Raw genomic sequence first — 12,908 nt, 5'->3', positions numbered from 1 at the left:
TCCTGGAAATCCCCGCGGTGCAACATCGCTATTCCTTCCTGACGTCTGCGTCCGAGCCTGCCATTTAATACGTCATGGCGTGCCTCAAGGTCATGGTCATTGAACGAGGAGACTGCAATCGGGTGAAGTCACTCGAGGACAGCACCTTCGGCCGTAACCGAACGAGTACAACCGTATCGAAGCGGACAAGATGGTCGCGTTATGCTATTTTTATTTAGAAAGTCTCGATGTAATTATATACAGGGTGTCTCAGCCGAAGCAAGCCACCTATCACCCTTATTTTAGAAAAAATATCATAGAAGAACAATTTCTTTTGCCCGGTTATTTTCCCCATAGTTTTTTCAAGGTCATCGTTATTTTCTATCGGGAAAACATCTTTTTCTTTATTCGATTTCGTCAATGACTTAAGCATATTCAAATGTATTTTTTCAGCCGCTATAAGACGGACTAAAAAAAAAATGTTTTCCCGATAAAACAATATCGATGACCTTGAAGAAAGCTGTGAAAAAATGACCGGACAAAAAAATCGTTCTTCTACGATATTCCTCCTTCGATACCATTTACATTACGCCATAAATATTGTTTTTGAGGCATTGAAAATAAGGGAGATATTTAGGTGACTTCCTTTGGCTGAGACACCCTGTATACAGGGTGATCCATTTATATTGAGACGCCGTCCGTGGAAGTCACTTACCTGCGCCTCAAGAACTTCGGCCGTTTTTGAATTTTCTTACTCGAAACTTCTTTCATTTTTCCAGTCGCTAAACTTCTCTTGTTAGCCATTTAAATTGTTTGGCGTCCTTTGTGGACCGCGCTCCTTTATACCGAACTTGTTATAACTTTCTTGCTAATTAGGATCCCAAAATTTTCTCGGACAACCGAAGAATAAATACATTTTTGTTGTTTTTTCATTATTACCACGCTTATATTAACCTGCCGTGTTGTTTTTGTATGTAATTGTAAGTTGTTTGTATATAATTTTATTTAACTGGATTCGGTATTTTAATGGAGAACCAGGACAAAAATTATTTTCTCCTTTTCAGTGCATTTTAAATAATGTAAGCGTGATTTTCAAAAACGTATATAGTTAATTCCCGTCGGCTTCTAGTATTACACAGGTGTCTCAATATTTCTGAGTACGAGGAACAGTCTTTCGGAATACATTTTAGCTGAACCACTCGAGAACGACAGTAGCGCAAAGGGTTAAAACTGACGCATAGCGTAAGACCTGTAATTACCACGGTCTTACTTTGCGAACCCACTTGGTCCAATTTATATTAGCGCTCGCAGCTAAATCCAGCTCGCAGATAAATATCGATAGCGTTATCATTAGGAGGACTCGAAAGCGCGGCAAGAACCAGCCGCCCCATAACCAGATAGCTAATGTCGCCGGGGCGAACCTAAACACGGATTAATTGCATAAACTTGGTTGGGGCCGTCAGGAATCCCATTTATCGAACATTTCACGGCGTTATCCCGTCCGTAGATATAAATACCTACTTTTATTTCCCTGGAGAGGTGTCCGAGGCGGATGCTGAAACGCGGCGCATTTCGAAAATGTAATCCCCTCACGATCAGACTAGTTCACTAACAGGTGATCACCGGCCGGCTCGGATTAATCCCTTCCCCGGTCGTTATGCTCTATAGTGACGCGGCTGATCCAATTCTTTCTCATCATTTTCAAATATTGGATCCGTGCAACAATAATTGCGACTTTCATCAGTTTCACCGATTTTTCTGAACCGACGTTTTATCTGATTACATTCATACGGTGCACATCAATGGAAAGTGCGCAGCTTCATCTATCGATTTGTGTTTCGTATTTTATCGTAACCGATTATTCTTGAGTTACGTTTGCGCAAAGATGCTTTCATTATGTTGTAATTTGTATTACAACATATTACAATACATGCAAATTAATGGCAGAGATTAGAATGTAAATTTCACGAAGTGTTTTAATCAAGAAATATTATAATTTAGAGGTTTATTATTTATATAGGGCGTCCGAAAAATGTTGTGCTTCCTCAAATTGGTTGGGCTCTGATTGGTCCGTGGTTTTTCATTAATAGCTCCTTAACAAAGTAGGTTTCGCATAGAATCCGAATCCGTAACAAAAAATATCATGTTCCATTTGAAAAATGTAACTTCCGGCCTCGATCACCTATCTCCGGCCGAACCCGGAAGTTAAAAATATCACCATTTGATACAGCGCATCTGATTTATAAAAGAAATTGCTTGCTGGATACAGGAGCCAGATAGAAATTTCTTTCTTCTTTTAATCGTCTTTTAATAAGCTGAAATTAATACACAGATGTCCTTAAATCTTCCTAATTCGTTCACTGCTGTAATTGTACGTGCCCATTTTTGTCATAAATGCATGAAATCCGCGGAGTCTAGTTATAACACTTAGGGTCCCCGCTTTCAACTCCTATCTAGAGTTTTTATTTACATATACAACTTCACTTTTAGATAAAGTGTATCTCAGTATCATCCGGAGGATCTTGCCCAGCGCTAGCGTTCCACCTTGCCCCCACCGCTGTGACGCGATCACCTCGGTGCTGATGACACGTTTGGAAGTGGACGAGACCTCCTCCTTTTCTCGGACTTTCCACCACTTCCACGCGTCCGATCTTTCCAGAGCCTCGCGTAGATTAAGCATGATACTCGCCAGTCTCCAAGGAAGCACCGACTCAGACATACACGCGATCCGGGACCAACGCTCGCCGTCCGATTATTTATCAAGTTTCGATTAGTGACTGCGAGTTGCCCGTGAAACGGAGCTTCACCGTTGACCAGGTGTATCGTAGTGCCGAAGGCAAAGTAGAGAGAGAGCGCGCGGTACAAAGCGCGGAAGGATCCAAGACGGGAGCCGGATAAACGTGAAAACGTGAGTGCAAAGTAATCGTTAATCTTGTTGCGGGCGGGACCGTGCGAGGTGTAAGTTTAATCTAAATTATGTAAAACGCTTTTGCATCCAACGAGAACCGCTCTGCGGCGCGGCGCGTCGGCCGCTTCAGGACGCGCTCCGTGAAATCTGCGCCGGCTGCTTTATCAACGATTTTGAGGCGGTCGTGATTACCCCGCGATTACCATCTGCTGGCCACTTGAGAAATTATGGCTCGTCTGGCGCACCGAGTTCTATCGATATTCCTTTTCAGCGGATCGATGGCTTTGCCGATGTTCCCACAAAAGCGTTCTCGCAGGAAAACTATAGCAAACTTTACATTAAAAATTTCCGTAAAAAATTCTACTAGAAATAGAAATATCTTATTTTGAGGTTCAGATTGTGAAGATAGAAATATTTTATTTTCGAACTGGTAGAGCTTATTTAAAATACTGTATTCTTTAAGCAAAATAAAATCTAAAATATTAAATAGTATTTGCAATATTTGTTTCGCCAAATATTGCCCACCTCTGCGTCGCACAGTGGGACCTTTCGTCCAAATCGGAGACAAAATCAAAGAACTTTCGATAGAAATGAGGTAGAGCGATGAAATTTTTTTTAAATTAAAGCTGAAACTTTCCAGAATATGGGAAAAATACGGTGATTATGGTACGAACGCTTTTTAACCTTGAGAAAATTCGTTCCAGTCGCTCAGGAAAAAAGATCGTCCCATGGTGTCCTTGATTCTGACTGCTCTGCTTATCTAACAATAAAATATAAAACCATCAAGATTCTTTTAATCAGCATGGACACAGCGGGAACTAGAACGAAAGAAAATAATCGATAATTAAAAAAATATCGGCGCTTTGAAGTTTAATTACCGATTTTTTCATGTTTTTTTAACATCCGGGGGCTTGAAGCAAATATTTAGGAAAAATAACATGAAATCTTTCTAGTTCGGGCTATAGCGATACACGCGCTGCAGGTGTACATTAAATTTTATGCTAGTATTTTAATAAATTTTTTATCAAAAAGTTACGAACAAATATGATACAGCATAGCGCTGCCTTTTTCAGATTTTCATCTCATTCAATGAGCACTGTATCAATATACCCAAATTTTCATACTAAAACGGCAGCTCTGGATTTTGTATAAAACGAACACCATATTTTCGGTATTTTGGCGTCGCGATTTTGTTACAAAAATCTTTTAGAACGAAAGTCGAGGACCATTTGAATTCCATTTCTCGATATTGGACTCCGTAAGTCGAATACCAATATTTCCGAATTTTTCTATCGAATCTGTAACCTGCGTTAACTTTTTTTTAGATCGAAAAGCGTATTCTCGGGATTTTGGAAATATTCGGATTCCTTCGAAACGGAATTTTGAAAAAAAATTGAAACATTAGTTTTGCGAATTACATGAAATGTAGTATTACGTGCTGCATTCAAATATAAATGTAATTTCAAGCCCCGAGCATTAATGAAATTGCGATTGCGTTTCGACTATATTTGTTAACATATCATCAGAATCCCAACAAAAACATCCTGTAAACAGGAGCCAAGTTCCTATGGTCGTAAAAAGTTGTGAGATCCAATAAAATACGGCCAAGTTCGTTAGCTTAGAAATACCCGTTGCAATACTGAAAAAAGCGTTCGTAAAAATTAGTTTAAAAGAACGCTATTTAATTTTTAAAGAGTTACGTGGAGGGCTAAATTATTCAGATCCGTGCGCGTTTTTTTTTTGTACTATAGTATATACTCGTCCGGAGGGCGGATTAATGCATGAAAATACAATTTAATTTATGATTTGCCAATACGAATAATAATTGCAAATTGTATTTGTAAATAACAATTAAATAAATTCATTTAGACTTGCTCAAATAATAGATAATTATTTTTGCGTTTTATTTGGATATTCAAATAACAAATAACTTGTTATTTAAATCATTATTTATTTATTGCTTAACACTGACTACCGTGCGCCTAGATTATTGAGGGTTAAACTTATCTTTTCGCAATAAAGTTCCTCCAACAAAATAAGCAAACTGCAATTGACTTCAGTGCAGCAGAAGAGTTGACATCTGAAATGCTTAAAAAAAATAAGCAAACACGTCGGGTTACCTCGTTTAATGATGGTTTTAGTGGCCGGATAAAGTGTGGTTTTATTAGCTATTGGTTCCCCATGTGTTGCCACAATATGAAATACATTCAGCTGAAAACTGATACTACCCTTGAACGTTATTTTCCGTTTTTAACTTGTTAATTATCGTATATTCGATACCGTTAATATTTGCGCTTGAACGTTGGAGTTCGTTTTTGCAATAAAAGCAGACTTATTGCGGCTCCCAGGAAAACGTTCGGTGATCGATGGGACACCGTAGATCCGTTTCGTATTACGTCCCATAGAAAAGGCCGGTTCGACGCGCGGCATGATGAATTATTTCGGGGTTTCTGCGAATTTAGACGTGGCCGCATTTTTATTGTATCCGTTATGAGCGGCGATGATCAATTATCGCGGAGTGTCGTTCAGCTCTACCAGAATGAACTCGTTTTTAATTTAATCGCCCGCGGATAATTCATGGTTAGTTTCGTGCATGGAAGGATGCATGCGATCGTGTGCATGGATGTACAATTCGCGAAATATAATGAATGCGCGTGGCTCTCCTTCCATTATTCTATACAATGAAGCTATAAAAAGTATAACTATAAAAAGTTAGACGTTCGTCAATCGATAAACGCACGGAAAAGTCAGATTTTTGTACCGTGAATAACCATAATTACAATTCCAACGAAACTTTAAGTGAAAAAGATTTCACGGTTGTTAAACAATGCTGTGTAATTGATCGTTCGCGTTACAGGATAACGATGGATTTTAACGATGTGCAAACAGTGAAATGGTAATACTGTCAACGAAATATAATGTTACGCAGAAGCGTGATAACAAATATTAAGAATTTAACGATTATTCATGCTAATGCAGTGTCCTCTCCACGTTTTCCAATTATCGGCATGAATTCCGATGAACGTTTAGAAACGAGTTCTTTTACCACGCTTATATTAGCAAACGCGTAATCTTGTAATCGAATTTTAAACCACTTCCCGATGAGCTGGAGACTTGAAACTTTAAACACAGCTCAGAACTGGATGATAATGCAATATTAAAAAACAAATTTAAAGAAAAATGTGCGTTTAGGAGAAAAAATCTTTTAATATTAACGGTCACACCTCGCCGCGCGACGCTCGGTAGTACGACATCGCGTTCAGCGATCCCCACTCCGCGCGCCAGCGCTCCCTACTCCACTACGCGTTCCCACTCCACTGAACCACTTCGCACCGAAGGATCTCAGTCTTCAACCCCCTGTATCTCGATCGGGAGGGTAGTTATGGGGTAAAATAGAAAAACCAAATTTTGGCCTATTTTTCCTGGTTAATGATGTTTAGAAATTCCGCGAAAAATCTGACACATGTCGAGAACCCCCAAATATATATTCTGCAATTGATTTCAGATTTTTAAATTGAAAATCCTGCTGGTGAAAAATCAAAAACCTCGAGAAAAAAAAATCGAAAAAATGCAGATTTTACACGGAAGTTCTACAGTGACAACATTTATATTTATAGTTATTGTTCATGAATTATTTCAGATTTTATTCGTTAGTTTACTCTCTTTCACTGGACAGTAGTCGCGATCTGACATTAATTGAAACGACTTGCCGTAACTTATATTCGCGAGCATAACCGGGTGTTTAACGCGCCGTGTGAACTGCGAATAAGATAAAAAAATAATAATAGAAACTTCTATACGGAGAGAAAGGGTGTATCAGATACACCACAGGTGTAGGACTTGCAATAATTTTAAAAGTAAGTTTTCAAGTTTGTCGCGCGATACAATGACCAAACGCGCTTCGAGAAGATAGAGCACGCCGAGCTTTTACATTATCATCGTCCCTCGCGGGCGCTCGCGGGCAATTTATTGCGTGTAGATAGCAATTAATTGTAACTCTTGTTGGAGATGGGAATTCGCTCGAGGACAATTCTTCTCCTCCTTTTTCAGAATTCCTCGCGACGAAAGCCGTATAACGGGCATCCATTATAATACTCGCGTAACGGCTCTTAAAATAATTTATTGCCTTTGTCGTGCTGCCCTATGTCTGCCCGATATATGTGTATCGTAATTCTTCGGTATTCCAGCATTGTTGTAGAGAAGAAACAATCGATCACTGCAACGCGGTTTTATCCGCCTTTTAAGCCGACCATCGTTAAATTACATTCCTCCGGCGCTTTTCATTCATTTTACCGTCCGCGGAACGTTTTATTATTAGAAGAACATTTACACACGATATTAACATACATAAAAGATCAATTTTGTAACGCGGTCAAACGTCAGGAAATCTTATGCACCTGCAACGTTTCAGTTTGGTCAGCGCTCAAAGCGTTCTACGTTCACATTTCCGCCAATTTGAATGATATATATGTGTGTGTGCGCGCGATGTGTATCGAGTTTATTGATATACAAATTGCGAGCCCGATAATACACATCGGCTTTATCACTTGTTCAAATGTCTCTATAAATTGTATTTAATAACTAACGAAATTGATCATTGGTAACGTCCAGGATACGAGGTAACGTTTAAAGTGTCGAGATGCGATGTTAATATTTCGAGCTGTAATCGAACGACCACTCTGTAACGCTGTATTGTCAGATTTAATGTAAAACAAAACGTTTTAAAAAGCCACGCGTCTATTCAAATGCACTGAAAAGGAAAAAATAATTTTATTAGGCATTAGTCGCTATAAATAAAAGCGTGGAGCGCGCTAAACTATATTGACGTAATCTTCGTGGGCGCTCCACGCTTTTATTTATAGTCACTGATGCCTAAAAAGATTATTTTCTCCTTTTTTAGTGCATTTTAATATACTTGTATGCTTTTATTAAAATTTAAATGAAATTATTTGATTTTTATCGAAGATAAACAATATGTACTTTTATATAAAAAAATATGTATAGTATATTTTTCAGGGGCGGCGATTTGTCTGTTTGTCGAAGCTGAGCATTCGAATTTGTTTAAGCCATTACCCAGACCATCTCGCCAGGAATTCCTATTTCTGACGAACGCACGAAAGACAATGACAAGTAGTTCGTTCAAATGATCTAAACAACAAGAAGAATACACGCTCGGTAACGTTTCTGGAGTGGCTTCATTCTTCATGCCCGACGCATGAACGTCGTCGAGACCTTACTACAAATGAAGGAACTTCGCGGCAGTAAACTTACCTCGAGACAGGTGCGAGGGAAGAAGAAAGAGATTATATCGAGTTCTGAGGGCCCGGCGCGCGTGCGAGAACGCGTTTGTTTCTACGCTATCGTGTTTCGCGAAATTTTCGCGGCTTCGGCCCGGAGGAAGGTGGAGGCGGTTCACACCTCGGGGAAACTTTGAATTTAATTTTCCATCTCAGACAAAGCCGGTGGCGGCGCGCAAACGAGACACGCTGTGACGAATTGCCGATCCAGCTGCACTAAATCTCGAATGGGCGATTTTGCTAATGCCACAGTTTCCATGGAATTGATTATTTTAGATTTTATTTGGCGCGGAAGAAGCTCAAAACTTTTGTAAATGAATCGGACGAAGTTGTTGGAGACCAGCGGTAAACACGAAGATATTTGATCGTAGTCACTAGAATGACTATGGCACCCCGTACTCGCCGCGACATTGTCAACTTCAAACAACCATAACTTGTAAAGCGACACGAAGTAAGAAATGATTCTTGCACGGTTGTTTAAAGGAAGTTGTACCGAAAATATTCGTCTTTGTTAGAGCCTGGGAAGTTTTGGAGGAAAAAAGATATCCTTTGACAAATATACAAAATTCTTTTAATCTGTCATGTGTATCATTCGGCATTATTTTTTAAATATATTATTATCAGTTATCACTAAAAAAATATATGATTTCTTATTGGGAAGGATGCTCTATATCATACAATGAAAAAAAAAAACTGAGAGAAAATACGGGACGAAACGATGTGGGCATCGCAAAGAACTTAAGCAATTTTGCCTGGTGAAATGAGCTACTTTCAAAATGCTCATCATAGTAGCTGAAATGTTTATTCAATTTTATTAATTTCTTCATTGAAATTGATATGTTTTCGAAAAAAGTCGACTTTTTGGTCAAATGTCCCTAAATTCTTCGATCCGGACCACCGTGCGGCGCGGCGATTGGTCGTTCTGTGCGAGGTACGAATCGGTGTGGGATCGGTTCGATTGCGTTGATTCGGATGCTGAATTCGGTTCGTCCTTCCGGTCTGCTGTCGATAAAAATGGCGCAGACCGGCCGTGCCTCACGGTGGCCAGGGGGGCTTTGAAAAACCGCCTGTAAAGTTTGACTTTAACTAGGAAACTGTGCCCGCGGCCGTGGGACATAAATTTTTATGGCGACCTATAAAGAACAAAAGCCTAGCGTTGCTTAGCTCAAAGTGTCTCCCGTTAACAGCGGCGTGGATTAAATCTTTCCGCGGCCGCGGCGGCGTTGCGCCTCTCTGCTTTGTACCGGAGAGATGTTTTACAGCTCGGAACTCGGTTGAATATAATGCGTTCATACGGTAACGAGCTCAACGCGCTCGCGCTGCTCGCAGCAGCAGCCAATTAAAGTGGCACTGATTCGGCGACGCGCGCGCGCCGGACCAGAGACTTCGACGGAATTTGATTTAAATATGGAGACATAGACCGCGCCGAACGAACCGTGAAATCGTAAATACGCCGGACCAGTGGAGTTCAAATTAAGCTCCGCGGCGTAGGCTCTTTTGCCTGCTCTTTGACCGAGCAACAAAGCTCCGACGCAGTGAAACGATGACCAACGAATACGAATCCCGTCGCCGCGAACGATCTCCTACCTAAAATGGCTGATTCTACAACTCATCGCACGCCCCGACGCTTAAGCTAATTCACCAACCCTAGATATCATTCGGATAATACGCTACGAAATTGAGGGGGGTGTTTCATTTTCTTAAACATGAACTCTCTGTATCTCCTCAAGGTTTATTCTCATCAGTTTGTACTGTACTGCTTTCAATTTTAAGCATCTATCTTTAGTTAATATTTTATTCCACTTGAAATCGAGTCGCCTTTAACACCGCTATGAATGAGGGTCTTCTCGTGTAACAACAGTAAATAATAAGCATTAAGAATTTTCTTAGAATAACGTACAAGTGTTTTTGTCAAGTTCAATTCAGTATACAAGACTGCTTACCAGCATCGGCATTGTTCGGTTACACGAATTAATTAATACGAATTAATTAATAATAATAGTATTCCATAATATGTTTGTATCGCCGGACGCCGAACTTTTCGAGTAGGTATTAATATCGTAAGTTTCGGAGTGCAAGGCATTTCGACGTACCACAAGTAATTAGGAAAAGCTTGGTCATGGTTCAGCTTATAAACTCATCATGCAAGCCGTAGCGAGGGTTGCACAGTGTTCGTCAGGGTGAATTTCAAATCATCCTTATTAATCCTTACTTCGGGGCAGCTTTAAACTTTTCATATTACATTGACTGATAGGATGGTAGAACACCTAACGAACCTATGCGAAATAATCGTTGACTACGCGCACACTAACGAGAAAACTATTTTATTCTGAATTGAATCATTGAAATATTCCTTATCTACGATTGAAGTTTACCGAATGGAACAAAGAACAGTTTCACTAAATTCGAATTTTGCATTCATTTATTAATTAATAGAAATCGACGTATTTGGAACAGATTTTATATATTAAACGATCGAAGTATGCAGCAGACTTGATTTTCCAATGAATTCTCTGTTAGGAACACTCTGTGTATTTTATTCGAGAGTTAATGGCTAATTAATATGTATTATGTACACGATCGATATACATAATGAATAACCATACTTGGTTTAAAGCATTAAATAAATAATAATACATAATGAATAACTTTTGTAGTTTATTCAATGTATGCCGAATATAATGAATTTATGTTTGCCACACGGTCGGTATAATTCAATAATTTATCGTCCGAAGCTAAAGCCAGTGAAAGCTGTAAGTCAACCAAAAATTAAATCTCAACATAATGAAAACACGTGATAATGATCGTAAATTGCAATAACAATGCTGTTTGAAGCTCCACAGCCACTTATTTTCGGCTTTGCCCCAGCGGCGACGCGGTGCCATAATTAAAATTGATTTAGATTGCGTCGCACACCTGTGCATCTAATACGGATTGTTATTTGAACAATGACTATTGACAATTGCACGATCAGTTAGATCCGTGAGCGTAAAATATTTCTCGTGAAACAGCGAACATAGTTGAATTTTTATCTGTTTTATGTGGACCTGCATTGAAAATTTAATAACCATTCAAATAGTACAGAAAATATTTCTTGTACCGCCGCAAATTGGAGGAGATATTTAGGTGGACCACCCTGTATAAATTGTTTCGCCTCAAAATTCGTATTAAAAAATATTTCACAGCGGTTTTATGGGATTTTTATACACTTCACAATGTGAGAAATTATACAAACTGAAATCTCCGTCGTGTCCATGATATAACTTTACGCGAACTGTTTCAGTTTGATATTTTACATTTAATCCTGTTTCTGGCCAAGTCAACGTGTAGCTATTGTTTCGAATTTCGAGGTAGCAAAATTAATGAGTTGAGTGAGTAAAACTTCTTTCTTTCCTTCCAGGTTGCTACAATTTCGAGCAAGCGAAGTTTGTTGGGAACTAATATTAACGTAATTGGGATCGGAAATTCTTGGTACTTCCAAAGTAATACCTGGTAAGTCAATTTCTGCATTTTTCAACTTGTTTGCACATACACCTACCTACTTCGTAACCACATGTGATAAAGTAATCTTCAGTCGCGAGATACTGTGGGTTTTTCGTCACCATATCGAACCAATTATACGCGTCATCCGGTATTTCATTATTCTTAAACATGAACTCTGTATCTCTTCAAGGTTTATTCTTATCATTTTGCTACACTGCTTCCAATTTTGATTATCTATCTTTACTTAACACATTACCGACCGGTGATTATTGCACAATTTTGAAGAATTTATGAACTAACAAGTCACCCTTAATGACATCATTTAATAGTTTCATTTACGATTGAAATATAAAAGAAAATTTCTATGCTTTCTTTTGGTAGAGCACAATTATTGAAAATCCTATTAATAGGCTTCTGGTAGGTAAAGTGTTAATATTTTGTTCCACTTTAAATTGAGTCTATTATTAAAGGACCCCTGTGCGGGACTAACACAACTCCGATCTCGTAAATAATTTTTGTCTTTAATTTACATATATCAAACAACATTATTATTGCAAATTTATGGTCATTACCACGAGTTCCATTCTGTTGAGATTTCATTTTTGGTTTACTTCAGCTTTATCTGGCTTTAGCGTCGGACAATAAATTATTGAATTATACCGATCGTGTGGCAGACATAAATTCATTATATTCGGCATACACTGAATAAACTACAAAAGTTATTCATTATGTATATCGATCATGTATATAATACATATTAATTAGCCATTAACTTTCGAATAGAATCCCAAAATGATTGAATCATTCAAAAATCATGGCTTATAAATGTACTGCGGATCTTTGTGCAAAATGAAAAATGTTTCCATTCATTGCAAGACACAGGAGCCAAAGAAAAATATCATTGTCCTTTCGATTATCTTGTTAAGGTGAAACCAGGCAACCCTAACTGTTATAATTTGAATGAATTAAAAAAATCATTACCAAACGGGAAAGCTTTCTGAAGTTCTGTTTCTGCTTGCAGGGTGTTTCAGTTGCAGGATCACAGGGGTAATCGGGGATCGGAAACAAGGATGCGTTTCTTAGCGACGATAACATTGTTAGCGGTGTGTGTCCTGTGCATTCCCGCCATTCCTACTGATGGTACAGGTATCAATCTGGACAGACAGTTCATCTACTTTCCCGACCAAGCGGAATACGTGGAGCTCTCCATGAAGTGTCCTGAAAACACGATCCTGTGGCCA

The 12,908-nt window shown here is 38.9% G+C and overlaps 1 long non-coding RNA gene across 1 annotated transcript; it reads left to right on the top strand.

The window, feature by feature from the left end:
* The first annotated feature begins 2,633 nt into the window (after positions 1-2,633).
* LOC143218297 (uncharacterized) lies at positions 2,634-12,890 on the top strand. The gene is made up of 3 exons (XR_013011016.1): positions 2,634-2,887; positions 11,585-11,676; positions 12,689-12,890. It is a non-coding gene; the product is annotated as an uncharacterized LOC143218297 (long non-coding RNA).
* Positions 12,891-12,908: the final 18 nt, after the last annotated feature.

Source organism: Lasioglossum baleicum, chromosome 19, assembly GCF_051020765.1.
Source record: "Lasioglossum baleicum chromosome 19, iyLasBale1, whole genome shotgun sequence".
NCBI lineage: Eukaryota > Metazoa > Arthropoda > Insecta > Hymenoptera > Halictidae > Lasioglossum > Lasioglossum baleicum.
Note: the sequence above shows the minus strand (reverse complement) of the source record. Positions and strands in the feature narration are given on the sequence as shown.